Here is a 14,344-nt window from a genome sequence, read left to right as displayed (position 1 = left end):
ATGCTGCAATAATTGAGGAGTTTGCTACAACAATATCTTCCGGGCTACAGTCCACAACTTGAGTGCTCTAAAACAACACACACACAACAACATTCACCCAAAGCATGTCTCAAATGAACAAATTCAGTATCATCATCCTCGTGGAACTCCACTCCAATTTATTTTTTGAGTGCTTTTATGGCAGCAACAGCTGTGCCAAAGTGCAAACACATAAAACAACAATGATAGAAACCCCAAAGAATCTATCACATCTACTTTACACTTATCTTTCATCTTGAATGAGGGTGTCATCTTTTTACTACATATATCACATAAGCATGAACCGCAACTCTCGTAGCTAAAAAAAATCTGCAAATGCCATTGGTCATTTTTCTCCTTCTCTAGCATTTTGAGAATTTTTTTAGGAAACATTTATGTAACATTTTTAATTCAAATTTTCAAGGTCCACATTTCTGCAAGATTTCAAACACTTGATCAGTACAATTTTGTGTACCAAGATCGAAATGTATATGAGGGCTATGATGTATATTAAAGTATATTAGTACGGAAACAGCGCCATTAAACTGCTAATAAAATGAACATTTCAGTAGTCTGAGTCCATGCATATGGCTGACTAATAGAGGCCAAACAATTAGAGAAATGAACTAGAGGTCAAAGGGTCTCTGATGTGACTCCCTAGTGGGCTTTAAGAAGATGAGAATGCAGTTCTGTTCCTTAACATTTGCTGTCAAAGTGCCCTTGAACAATGTTTAGTGGCCAAAACACAGTGCTGGTCTGCTCCCAGGTCTGTAATAAATCAAAAAGTGCAGTAAATGTCTTGACACTTGTTCTAGTAGATTGCACATTAGATTTTGTTCCTTCCTAGAGTGACTCTGTGATCAAAAATGGTGATGCAACCATCACAATCTTACTGTTTGTCTTGGACTAATGACTGTTGTAGGTGCTGGGACAAAAAAAGACGTCATTGTTTCACTAGTAGTTTGAACTTAGCAGTTTTCAACTTCGAAACAAAACACTATGTACAACCACCTGGATTAGAAAATTGAGGCTGTATTTGTGGATGCCCAAAACGGGTGAAAAGGAAGGATCTGTGGATCTCTGAAGTACAAAATTTGAATTAAAACAATATATTAGTAAATCTGATAAAACAAAGTATTTATGTAACCACTTTTGGTGGAAAAAAAACCTCGACCTTGTGTTATGAAGAGAGCAAACGGAACAACCTTGAAAATAGGTCAAATAATAAAGCATCTAAAATGCTTGACATAGGCAGGCCAAAATGGGAGAAGCCCAAATAGAGCATTTTAAAATCTTTCATTTCTCTAAATCTGATTGGCACTAAATTATATTTGTTAAAGGTGACATATTATTTTAATTTAACCGCAACATCAGGCTGCTGCTGAAAGGATTTCAAAGGTGCCCTTTTCAAATTTGAGATTAAGTTTGCTGTTCTTAATGTATCTTGTCTCAAAGCTCAGCGTATGACCTTTTGTCTCTACTTTTAGCCAAAGTCAAATGGAGCAACGGGACATGCAAGGGAACGCATGAAAAGGCCTTTGAAAGACTCCAACTTACACAATGCAAATCTCCAACTAGGCATGTCATGATGGCACAAGCATCCCCGGGTGCACTTCACCAGTCGCCACAGAGAATCAGCACAAATTTTTCTACTGTCCCAGGTAAGAATTTTTTTATTGCACAGTCCCACTCATGTAACTTGCATGGAAATGGCATTTAACCCTTTATAATGCACTGCCTATCAATACATTGACATTCAACATAACTCAAGAATAATTAAAGGCATAATTAATTATTATTAATTATCGTCTTATAGCTTTAACATGAAAAAAGAGGTGGTTAAATTTGGGTGTAATTGGGTCAAATATTTCAGATAAAGAATTTTGTAATAAATGAATGGATTAGCCTACTTAACTCAACTTTGCAGGATAGGGGATATTTTCATAGCTAAAGGGGGATATGTGTACTCCACCAAAATATGGGGATATTTGATATTTTACTGCATAGGTAGAGGTGTGCTCTCTCAGAGTGATCCTCTGGTTAATTTATAGTTTGTTTATTAATTAAAAAATAATTGAACAATAATGATTACTGATAATGTAGTTTTATATTTGCCTGATTTTGGTACAGTCAGCGTGGGATCGATTTGCCGTCAGAGACAGTGTGATTATGAGTGGGAATGGTTGTCTGTCTCTGGGTTGATTGACTGGTAACCAGTTTAAGGTATAGTTGGCATTTCGCCAGAAGTCATCTGGGATAGGCTCCAGCACCCTTGCGTACATACACATAAAAGATACACATTGAAGAAAGACAGTGTCCACATATGTGGACATCACATTTCGGGTCATGTAGGCCACATTGCAGGTGTCACTATTGTAACCTATGTGACCCAAAATGGGATGTCCATATATGAGGGCACCCTCACTTTACGGGCTGACATTTTGTTTTTTATATACTCACTTGCCCTATAAAAGGTTCCAGCCAAATATTGTCTTTATAAGAGGAAAAAAACAGATTTAATGCCAAAATATTGACTGTAGTTAAGGCACTTTATTATCCATCAAAGAATAGGCGACCTGTAATGAAAAAATAACTTCGAAACGGTGACCCAATAAAATACGCGACAAAAATTGAACCATAACAAAGAATCCTAGTTTAAGAATGAATCTGTTATTCTGTGTCTTGCACTTTCATAGTACGTGAAGCGTTATTCCTGATTGAATAGGATTATTTCATCAGAATAACACTCCCATTACATTACTTGAAGTAACGTCAGTACATCAGTATATAAATAACAACATTTTTACTAACCCAATTTGATTCTCAGGTTTATCACAGACACATCAATCAGTTTGTTATTCCCCTACACTGTTGCTACTAAAACTATCCCGTGCAAAGTCTGATGAGGCCATAACTGATTCCAACAACTAAACATAACATTTAAAGACTGAAAACAACCCATAATGTCGTGACAATGATGTTGAACTAGAGCCCTTGATAAATGCGCGACTCAAGTTACAGTAGCAAGGCATCGCAAGATTTCATTCTTTCATTTTTCCCCCAATCAACATCACGCTCAACTTGTTTTCCAATTCTATTAATATGACACCCCCTCTAAAAAAAAACCGTACATCTGGCCCGGGCCTACTTTATCGTTCGGCTATGCAGATTGCGTCTGTTGGCGGCTTTCTACTCCATCACATGCAGCGTTTTTGGTGCGACATCCCTGCCTTCGCTCGCCTTACGACACCCAACCAACCTCTCCTGCGCCCGATGGAGGAAAAAAAAACGCGATCATAAACCAGATCGCTCTCTGCGTCTTTTTTTCAGGCAACCTTGTATATAAATAAATAAATATACATATGTATATATATTATGTTTAATCCCCGTAGTGTTTTCCCCCATTCGGAACATGAATATCCTACCTGCGGTGTCCAGCCCACAGTCAACCGGAGAGGCGCATTAATATTCGACACGGTCAGGCAAATCCATTGAAAACAGCATTCATCTGGTTTGTCACTCCGGGCACGAGACAAAAAAATGGCGAGCCGGGCTTTGGAAATGAAAACATAGTCCACAAATGCCTCAGCGACTATTTTTTGGGGGTGCCACAACAGTCCGATCGGCAGTGCGCACCGTCTCTCCTGGCTGTGGGAATTGTTTATTCGCGGAGTCCCCTCTCCGTGGAGCGCCGAGCGGGGACAATCACACTTCTCCTCCCCGCTTGCTGCTTTGACACCACCCTTAAAGGAACACGCACTTCCACCACCCACACAATAAAAAGAAAGACGCGCTCGGAAGTGATTATTTTTAGTAGGTCATTTTCTCCCCCATCGCTACCATACGTGTCCTAAACCAAACCGGGCACAAGCCGTAAAACGTATAACATAACGTTTGTTTGTTTGTTTGTTGTTGTTGTTTTGAAGGAAAAAGGCTTCTGACAAACGAGCGGATAAAACAAGTGACGTCATTATATTCGTGGAGACTGATGTGATGAAGTTAATATCTAAAGTCTTTAATAAAGGCCAAAACATGCCATTTTATGATTGATTAGTTTCATTCGTAATTCTTAAGCCTTTAAAGGGCCGGTGACTATTTTTAATAGAATAATAAATACATAGAACAGGTGGCCACATAAGTGGGCATCATATTTTGCCTATTATTGTGTAATTACTGTATAATAGTCTGCCGGCGACCCTGACCAGGATAAGCGATGTTGAAAATGAATGAATACATATTGTGGTCTACGTGACCTATAATGTGATATCCGCATATATACTAATGCAGTTATGTATACATTTGTATCATATGCATATTATAAACTAGTTTTTAGGGGGAGAATATCACTTTGTTCTTTATTCATTCACCAAGTATGACGTTTGTGCCAGCCATATAAACATTTTAAAACTATATTGCTTTGCAATGGCAATAATTTTTACATTGCACAAAAATAAAACTCTGATAAACAATAAAATGATGTGCTCTGCAATTGGCTAGCCACCAATTCAGGGTGTCCCCCGCCTCTGGCCCAAAGTCAGCTGGGATAGTGAAGATAAAGCGGTTCAGAAAATAAGAGATGATTAAAAAAAAGAGGAAACAAGTGCTTACTGGTAAAAGTAGAATCAGATTTGGATTTATCCTATTTGCCTTATTGCAGCATTTTTTTGTTGACTGGACACTTTAATTTATGTATTTTTTAATTTCATATTTAAGACAGTAGCAAAAAGGTAGAATGAATGACAATTGTAATGTAAGACAATTACCAATAGAACTTTGACGAAGCGTACTACAGCTACATCCAATTTTGTATGGGGTTCAATATGCAGACAGTCTGAGAGGATCTGCTCTAGTGGTGAAAATATCATATGCCGCGTGTTCGAGCACAGAGTGAGTGGCAAACGAAAGATGAATGTAAATGCTGCAGGGTGCCCTTGATCAAGGCTGCTTCCAGGTGTGAAAGCATGTCACTAAAGTGTGAAGTCATTCACAAATGGCAGATGTGCCCAAGGAACCTTTTCATTGACCTCTGATTGGTTTAAAAGTGATCGCGATGATGGATATCTCACAATTATGCTACAAATGCGTTTTCCCCCCCTCACTAACATCTTGTGCTAATCTATGATATCGAGTCGTGCCTTGGCCTGTCGTCTGTCATGTCAACATGGCCTTGGACAAAATGTCTCTTGGGACTTAAGGGAACATCAGTGTTCTTGTAAGGAAGAAAAACACAACAATTATCTGTGAATTTATTTTTTCTATCCACATAGCCTCATTCAAAAATGAAGACCCTGCGGGCACCACCACCACTAGTATTAGTTGTAGCAAAGTGTGTTTGTGCATGTTTGTGAGTGCAGGTCACCCAACAGCTCAGGCTTCACAGCACTCTTGACCGCATATATTTAGCCAGGGCCTTTTGTAACCTGCTGTAGTTTTAAACATGATTGATTTGGGATATTGCCAGTCTTGTCAACCCCACAGGATCATCATTTTTACATTTTCCTTTCCTTTTCATCTTTCCTCCCCCTTTTACAGTAGGTGTTGCAAACAAACCGATTCTGTTCTCACAAGTTGGTCAAACAACAAAGTTCATGACTTTTTTTTAAACGCACTTAAACTCCGCTCCAAGTCCATAGTTACACTCAAGTGTCTTATTGCACCACGAGTCCTATTTCTGACGTAGTTATTGTGCTGCACTTTTGCCATTATGGCCAATCTCAAATTAGAGGAACTTGACTGCTTCAGCATTTTGGACGTATCTCGCCTAGTAACCTTTGCACTGACGTGACCTTTCATCTTTGAACTCCAACCCCGAATGCCACATAAATGGAGATACAATATCCTCCCTTTCATTCCTTCCCCCAACATGTTGAACTTTGCCCTTGAATCTTTTAACAGAAATGTGACTTGGAGAAGTCCGTCCTTTGACCTTATGAGTAGGGAAAGATTGCGGTCAAGACAAAATACTCATTTCAGCATTTGATTTATCTATGTGATTTATCATAATATTTTAGGAGAGGAGGAAAAGAGCCATGGGGTTAAAATGCTTTTTGATTGTATTGAATGGCTTTATTGTCATTAATTTTAATGAGATTTAAATATTAAAGATGTATCAAATAGCAAACTAGGATAGCCAAATTACTGGCCTAAATATTATTGTTGTTTAACAAGGGTTGACTGTCACTATCTTATTTACCAGTTGCTTGCCATCAACATGTTGTGCACCTCTTACTTAGATGCAAAATGATGATGTTCTATTGAAGGAAAAAGTCTAATCATGTTGTTCACTATTGTAATAGTGGGTTGTATTCTTCTACACTTTGAATATAAGAGATTGCATTTTTCCTTACTTCAACAATAGTGTAATGAAACCATGGCACTGTGTGAATGAGCTTTGTAATGCACGCTTACTGTATCCTATATAAAACAATGTAAACAAAATCCAGAATGGAAACCATATGAACGTGGGGTCAAAAGTCTGCTCGGCCCTGGTGTTCTTTTGGCCCAGCAGTGCAAACAGAGGAGAGTTTAGATTCAGACGCCTGATTGTCTCTGAGGGAGGGAGCCAGAGTGTCAGCAGACATTAACCTTCCACCTTTGACCTTTCCCTCCCCACTTTCAGGCGCAGTGTCTCCTAAGGTTTAGAGTGAAGCAAGCGCCTCTTTGGGAGGAGGCAGGTGCAAGTTGCAGAGGGAGGGCACTTTGGAAGTCGCACCATACTGTAACCTTTGAACTGAAATCAGTATGGGACAGTTGTGACATTCCCCACGTACTGCTGGGAAGGTTCATTTGAAGCCATATGACACAGCAAAATAAGTGACAGGTGAAACCTCAATGAGCTCGAGAAGCATTTTCCCCTCCAATCTGCGGTGTACTCGTCTGTTTAGCTAAAGCGATTCGAGCGCAATCCATTTCATCTGGTAAAATAAATCTAGACAAGGCTAACGAAAGGACATAAAACACAATGACATTGCTTTTCTGTCAGACTCAGCAACGGCCTCTAGATGAGTAGATTATTCATTAACAAGTGAAACTGTCTTTATTGGTGCTACAAACTGGGGATGCGAGGGTGGTGGTGGAGGGGGTCGGGGGGAATAGTGCTTCACCTCCATACAAAATAAACAGACAAGAGTGATTATGACTGGATTATGGGGGACATGCTAAACAGCCATCTCCGTCATCTCGGCAAATATTCCGCTTTTGTCCTTGAAGTGCAAGTACGTCAGGCAGATTAAACCGGGCCTGATAGACAATTGCTGTACAACGCCGAGCCGTCTCTCTCAATTCTCATGATTTTGTCGTCTGAGAAGTAATCAGCGCGATATGTGAGTGTTTTGAATTTCGGCTCCAGGAATGCAAAATTATATTCGAGTGAGGTCATCACGGGGTGTTGAGAAATTGCTTCTGGGGCATTGACGCACAGACAGTTGATACTACAGTGCCTATTCAGGTATGTCAGTGTTATTTAGTTCAGCGGCTCAGTGTTGGGTTTCTGTGCTCCGGATTACATCTGAATGGTTCGGACTTGACTTTGCGAAAGGATATCACGCTCCTCCAGTGAGTATGGTGTCTTCTTTCCCGATTCAACAGTCGTTTACTCTGCTCTTGGCACAAGAGAGAATTAGGCTGTAACAACTTCTATTTCAGAGCAACAGGCCACCGAAGCAACAGCAGGCTTTTGAAAAGCACCTTTTTTGCCGTTGTACGCAGGCCCCACATTTTATATTCTTGTTAACAGTCAAACTGTATAATGTTAACCGCAAATAGTATGCATTTAAAAATAATCAACTATTGTGTTACTGGAATGCATAACCAGTTCATTTCCTATATCCCTAACCCAAATGCCCAAAAATCAACAGGAAGTGACCCAGAAATGTACATAAATGAAGAGGAAATGACCCAGAAACACACCAAAATGAACAGGAAGTGACCCAGAAATACATGAAAAAGTTAACCAACAGGTACAGCATAGCTTCTCCATGCAACTTCTCTAGAGCTTCCATTTTCTACTTAGTTTACATTTTATGAAAAATTTATTTTTAGCAATGTGTTTATTAATACACTGCAAAAAAATAACATGTTGGTCATGGAGAAAAAGAGGGAAAAAAGTAGTCATACTTGAGTATTAGTTGCAGGCCCATGCAAAAAGTACAATTTATAGTCCGGAAAATACAGTACTTAAATCCCATATATGCTGAAATGTTCAATTTCTTAATCTTCCTTTAACCTACTAAAGCAGACAGAAGGAATTTTAAGGCTAATGACAGCACTGGGAATGTTTACATCTCCCTGCGCCTGTCCTCATATCCAAAGCTTTACCCGTACCCGCCTGTTCTGAAAGAGAAAAATCAAGAGGAATTTTGGAGTTGTTTTTGGATAACTGTCAAAGTATGGGAAAACAGGTCACTGCGTAAGCGTAGCCGTTTCTCTCCCTGCGTGCGAGGGAGTTCACACGTGTGAATAGAAAAGCAGACAGGACTAGGCCGGTTCCTGTGTGGGTGAGCTGTCCCCCTGCACATGCACCGGCCCTGCATCTTGTTGACCCACTTGGTACTCTGACTAATCCCTGGCGATTCTGCGGGTGGTCTGGGAGGAGCTCTCCTCCAGTTTCCTGTGCATTTGAATATCAGATGGCAAAGGCGGGGCCACAAGAGCGACAAGGGATTTGACTGAAATGCCTGCCAACGTAACGCGCAATATTTTTTTTGTGCTCCAGTCCCACATTGTGACACCCCCTTGGCACGTATTAATGCAAGCACTTCTTGCTTATATTGACCCAACAGATGAGAGTGACTGATACACCCATTATGTTTGTGTTTTCTCATTTCCAGAGCATGTAGTTTGTCTCAGTTGATCTCTCAGGTGTCACCTGAAACTGGAGTTTGTCTCGAACGTGTCCCTGGCGTGCTGGTTTGAGGAGTCTATTACTTAGCCCCATTCATTTTACCTTTGGGGTATATTGCTCTTGTAAGATGTTTGCGAACTCACTATGAAATTTGTGAGCCCGCATAACTCTTAGATGAAATATGCTGTTAAAACACACTCCCCCCAAGATATTTTTCAACAACCTTCCGATGGTGGTTGTATGAGTGTGCCAGCAAACTCTATTCAGAACTAGCCAGAGCTGGCTGTTTTTTTTGGGTGTAGCTCAAACTACTAGTTGGTGTGGTGACGAGTTAGAAGACTCACAAGACAGCTCGCTGTCCCGAGGCCCTCATCCGTCCTCCAGCAGCCGTTCCCACGGGGCCGTTAACATCCTATTGACCTAGCTCGCTCATTATCAGATCAGCATAGAACATGCTGGGACACTTTAACCTCAAAGACACACACATACACATAGACACACACACGCATTCACAGCGAGAAATATTTTGGTCTGCTTTGAAACTGCAAAGCTTACCTCCAAACCATATTAGGAGAGTGAGCTTGTTTCTGTGTTGTTGTGTTCTAAGGAATCATTGAGCAGGAGCGCATCGGTGCGTCTCCTCGGCAGATGCTGCCGTGTCCCTTGGGACGGTCTCGGCTTCAGCGTCCCCTCCTGACTGTCAGTAAATGTGTTGACATAAATGTAGTGTGGCTACTAATGAGCTGCCAAGCAATGACAACTGTCAGCTCCTTAAACCTTGTCAATATAATACAAAGGCAGATTGAGCTCATTATGCTTTTACGTTAAAATGTGGAGTACTAGATTAAAATCCATCTGAATATTTTATTCATTTTTTTAATACGTCTCTCCTCACAGACATTTGCAGTGGGTGACGACCCGTTCGGGCAATTGATATTCATGACAAGTGTGATACTCGTGTAGGCACAAAGCCTGCACATCTAATGTTTATTGATAGCAAAACTGACATTGGCTGTGATTCTTTCAAGGCAGTATAAGAAGGCTTAGTTTTGGCATCTGCATACGCGTGTGCTGCTCGTGTGTACGCGCACGCCGCATGTGTTTATTTGTGTCCCACAAAAAACAGATTAGCGAAAACACGGAGGTAAAATAAGCAGCGTGACCTTGCTCGGAAACTGAAAGGCAATCCTCGGAATGATCCGCGGGTCACTAGCTTTGTCCTTCAGACAGTTAAAGTCTATCCCTCTCATCCCCTCCATGCACACACACCTGTCTTTCTTATTCTTTTTGCTACCCCTCGTTCTCTTGCCATCATTTTGAAGGACTCACGTTTGATATTTTATACCATACATGCCCAGAACTTAATGCAACACTCGCCCCCGATCTATTCAAGCGGCAAGCAAAGGTACACACGCACCAACCAAGTCATATTGTCACGATGGTTGAATATTAAAGAAAATGGCAATCCAATGATTGCTTCTTGTCACAAACCCAGATGAGTCGGATGTGTCCGATCTGTTGGTAAGCCTGAACACTACATTTTGATACTAGAGAGTACCTCTCTCTCAACGCGATGAGCTGTGAAATATTTGATGCTGGTATTAGGAGCTGAGTGCTGTTATGACAATCCCCTCCCATTTCTTCATCGGTAGAATGCCTTGAGATTTGCTGCATTCTTTTGTAATATGACATGCTCAGGTACTACTACTTCAATTTTCGAGCCGCTTATCCTCATGAGGGTTGTGGGGGTGCAGGACCTTATCACAGCCAACTGTGGGCAGGAGGTGGGGGACACTCTGAATGGGTTGTCGGCCAATTGCAGTGCACAAGGAGAGTAAAAAACATACATATGGATCATTTGAGCGCTCACTCAGCCTAGCATGCATGGTATTTTTTTTAGAGAAAATCGGATTCCCGGAGAAAGCCCACAATCACGCAAACTCCACACAGAATAGTCTTAACCCACCAGGATTGAACCCTCTATCTCGGAGGCAAAGAAGAGAATATTTTCATTTATTATGTAGATAGTTTAAATATTGTTTTTTTTTTTTAAACATAATCTTCCCTCAAAATAACTGTGTGGCGTTTCGGTGGTTTTCTTAGAACCTCTGCAGTTAAAATCACATTAATATAATCTAGCTTTAAATACCTATGATAGATTTAAATGTATTTATTCATTAATTGTTTTGCTTCTCTTGACACGTTATGATGAAAACAATGCAATTAATATTTGCATTCAAACCTGATGTAACGCATAATCGTATTGATGTATAAAAGAAACGTGGGGGAATTAGTAGGCGTTTTGTCTAGATTTTTGAAAGAATTGAACAACATTTGCCTTCCTATTAGTAAAAATTATGTCGATTGAAGAACGCAAAATATTATAGCTCGACAATGTTAACCATAAGCATTCGAAAACCGCACCCCCCGCGCACTCATTAACATTGCCGAGGGCTCTACTCATCTTTCTTGAAGAGTTAAATCCAACCACCAGTTCATGGACCCAGAGACCTGAGTAGGCTGTTAAAATACATTCCTAGGATTCGCGAAACTGAAGCCATTCACTATATCACAGATTATATTACTGACCCCTTCCCTGTTGTTGCCGTCTGGCAATGATACAGTGGCTTTTTCAATCTACGACCTTTAGCTGTGTGGTGTTTGTCTCCTGCCAGCTAGAATATCGTTGCCTTGAATTTACCAAACACAAGGCATCATCACATTAAAACTGACATGAATTAAATGATGTATGAGATTTCCTTATGATTTGTTGATCTAGTCCAGGGGTGTGCAAAACGCTGTCAAACTACACAGTTTTTATTAGCCTACAGCAAATTGTGAAAATATAGAAAATAGCCCACATAAAAAGCTTAAATTCAATCTACACTCTTTCATTTCTCGGTTTTAACACTAGATGGAGTAAGTCACTTAAACAATGCCTGTTCATTCATTCCAATCATTGTAGGAAACTACAATTTTGGTATTTTGTTTTACTTAAATAAGATTGCAATATCATAATGATTTCCTTGATATTTAGAATTTGGAGATTTTATTTGTTCTGCAAACTTTGTTTCGGTAGTTTAACTAAACAGGTGTCAAGCGATTCAATTTTTGAATCCTGATTATTTGCATGCGGTCCATAGTTAACTTCACTGCCATAGACATCAAATCCATTTCAACTAGAAAGGCCTGGACTTAGTAATCATGTTTCGCTGCCACTGACGGCGATAGACGCCCAATCCAATTTGACTGGGGGGGCTGGCAGCGATCTAATGATCAAAGCTTATGATTTTTCTGAACGCAGTCCTAGGAAAAAGTTGTATCTAAAGACAAAACTTCCAACATAATATTTTTTCCTTGTCAGTGAAGTCCTTGCGATCGAACGATCCAGTCCGTAAAAAGTGTCAATACGATTATGAATAGAGTCGTTAGGCGGAAAAAAAATGACATTTTGTCACCGGAACCGGCGCCCTCCTCGTCGGCCCCCACCACCTTAGCCGCAGAATGACGGATCGATGGAAGACTGACGGCGGTGACGAAACCCCAAGATTGAGGATTTACATCGTCCCCTGACACGCTCGTATAAACGCCCTCAATGATAAAGAGAGCGTGCCGTGACAAGGACACCGTTTCTCATTCAGCTGCTCCCAAGTTAAAAGATTTGCCATCTCTCTGTCTCTCTTTTAGCAGATTTCAGTGCATAGCGTTATAACCTTTGTGAATTATTTAGTTTATTGACCTCTGCGGGGATTTAATATGAAGGTCGTTTCCTGCTGGCGGAGCGAGCGCCGGCGGGGTCCTCAGGTGACACGGCCAAGGTCGCCTGTCTCCCTCCAGTTAATAATATATTTGTCACACGCGGTGTTAGCCTCCGACACAGCGCTCCTGTCTTCTGCTTGATTAGTGCTACCAATAAGCGCTGCCAAAGATAATAAAGTAGACATTGGCTTAAGGAGACGTGTCAAATGTCTACTGCATCTTTCTCCCCCGCGTAGATATTTACGCGCACACAGATTCACACCCTCTCCCCCGCCTCCTCCCGTCTGTTCTCTTGTTTTATTGTTTCCGAGATGAAGGTTAAAGGGAGATGCTGAACAGACAGAACAGCCCGAGGGCCATGGTGGGCCTGGCTGCTCTAGTAGCAGCGGCAGCAGCATTAAAGAAGCCCTCGCTTCTACCGCTGTACACGCGTTAACTATGGCGGTGATTTGTCAGAGGGGCATAAGGGCCAATAGGGAGAAGCCAAGGGGGCAAGTAGGTTACGGTGTCTGATGGCCAAGGGTGGCAGTGGAGAGCTTCTGCTCCCTGACTATGCCTGTCACTGATAACTTAGATATCTATGGAGTCCTATTAGCGCCTACTACTACAAATTTATTTTCTAGCCCTAAATCAGCTATACTTTAATTTGTTCTCTGCCAGTTTTCCTTTGTGTTGATGTGCAAACCACACTCTACAGTCTGGATTATTTGTCATCAGGTCGTGAACCCATATTGTTTCCAAACCTGTGTGATATGGGAGATTGGCAATGATATCGGCCATTGTTTGGGGTGGTTATTACTCCAAAACAAGAGATGAATACTAGTATAATTACACTCCCAAGTTGAAACAAAAACTGGACAATAGATGGCTGGTATCTCGAAAGATCAGTCAATTAGGCTACTCAAATCTCAAGGCACAATAAAAATTATGTATTATGTATAATTTGTACTAAGAAAATCAGCTATCACACACAAAAACAATGATAATTTGAGAAGATAATGCAGCAAAGAGACATCACCCAAAATTAAAAGAGGGGTATAGGAGTGAGTCAAAATGGCAGAACATGAGCATGATGTATGATTTTGCGACAAGGTGCATTTTCTCTGAATGAATAGATGTGTTGAGTCTACTAATGACTTTCTATTCTTGACCTTTTTCTCTATTTTCAGAATTGCTTGATCCTATCCATTACCTGGATGATTCCAATCTTATAAATGATTGTTATCACAGCTCAAGGGTTACCCTGCTTGCTGCCCATAGTTGGCTTGGATAGACTCCAGCAATGTTACGACTCTAGTGAGGATAAGCAGAATGAAAGATGGATTTTTAGAAGCATTTGAAGTAAGCCTTTTCTTTTTTCTCTCTCTCTCTCTACATATATATTTATATTTATATAATAGTGTAGAAAGGCAAAAGTCCAGGGAAATGTATCCACTGTACTCATTAGCAACAAGACAATCCCATTGTAACAGCAAATAAAACAGTATTGATTTTTTTTTTTGCAAGTGGCAACGGGTATATGCATCTTATTGATTAGGATCAAGCACTTATCACTCTTCAGACCCAGAGTTTGTCAATGTTAAGCACAGGACTCAGGACTTAATTATTACCGTGGCCTAAACATGATTCCATACCTCATGGTGCACAAGCAATACGTATATACTTGCGTTTGACCTTCTTTATTGGATGACTGGGAGAGGATGTTCACCCTCTGGCAAAGGATAA

At 40.6% G+C, this 14,344-nt stretch overlaps 1 protein-coding gene and 1 long non-coding RNA gene across 2 annotated transcripts in view; one reads left to right on the top strand and one right to left on the bottom strand.

Moving 5' to 3' along the window:
- The window catches only part of nrip1b (nuclear receptor interacting protein 1b), a 29,161-nt gene extending 25,392 nt beyond the window's left edge, over positions 1-3,769 (bottom strand). Inside the window, exon 1 of the mRNA XM_077592877.1 lies at positions 3,444-3,769. The gene's annotated coding sequence lies outside the window, so the exon portion shown is untranslated. The remainder of the gene's footprint in view (positions 1-3,443) is intronic.
- LOC144068392 (uncharacterized) overlaps positions 1-13,953 on the top strand; it is a 41,579-nt gene extending 27,626 nt beyond the window's left edge. The window contains exons 6-7 of the long non-coding RNA XR_013298176.1: positions 1,506-1,679; positions 13,789-13,953. This is a non-coding gene — a long non-coding RNA (uncharacterized LOC144068392). The remainder of the gene's footprint in view (positions 1-1,505; positions 1,680-13,788) is intronic.
- The last annotated feature ends 391 nt before the right edge of the window (positions 13,954-14,344 follow it).

The sequence above is a fragment of the Stigmatopora argus genome, chromosome 22, assembly GCF_051989625.1.
Source record: "Stigmatopora argus isolate UIUO_Sarg chromosome 22, RoL_Sarg_1.0, whole genome shotgun sequence".
NCBI lineage: Eukaryota > Metazoa > Chordata > Actinopteri > Syngnathiformes > Syngnathidae > Stigmatopora > Stigmatopora argus.
The sequence above is the reverse complement of the archived record's forward strand: the minus strand, read 5'-3'. Positions and strand labels throughout refer to the sequence as shown.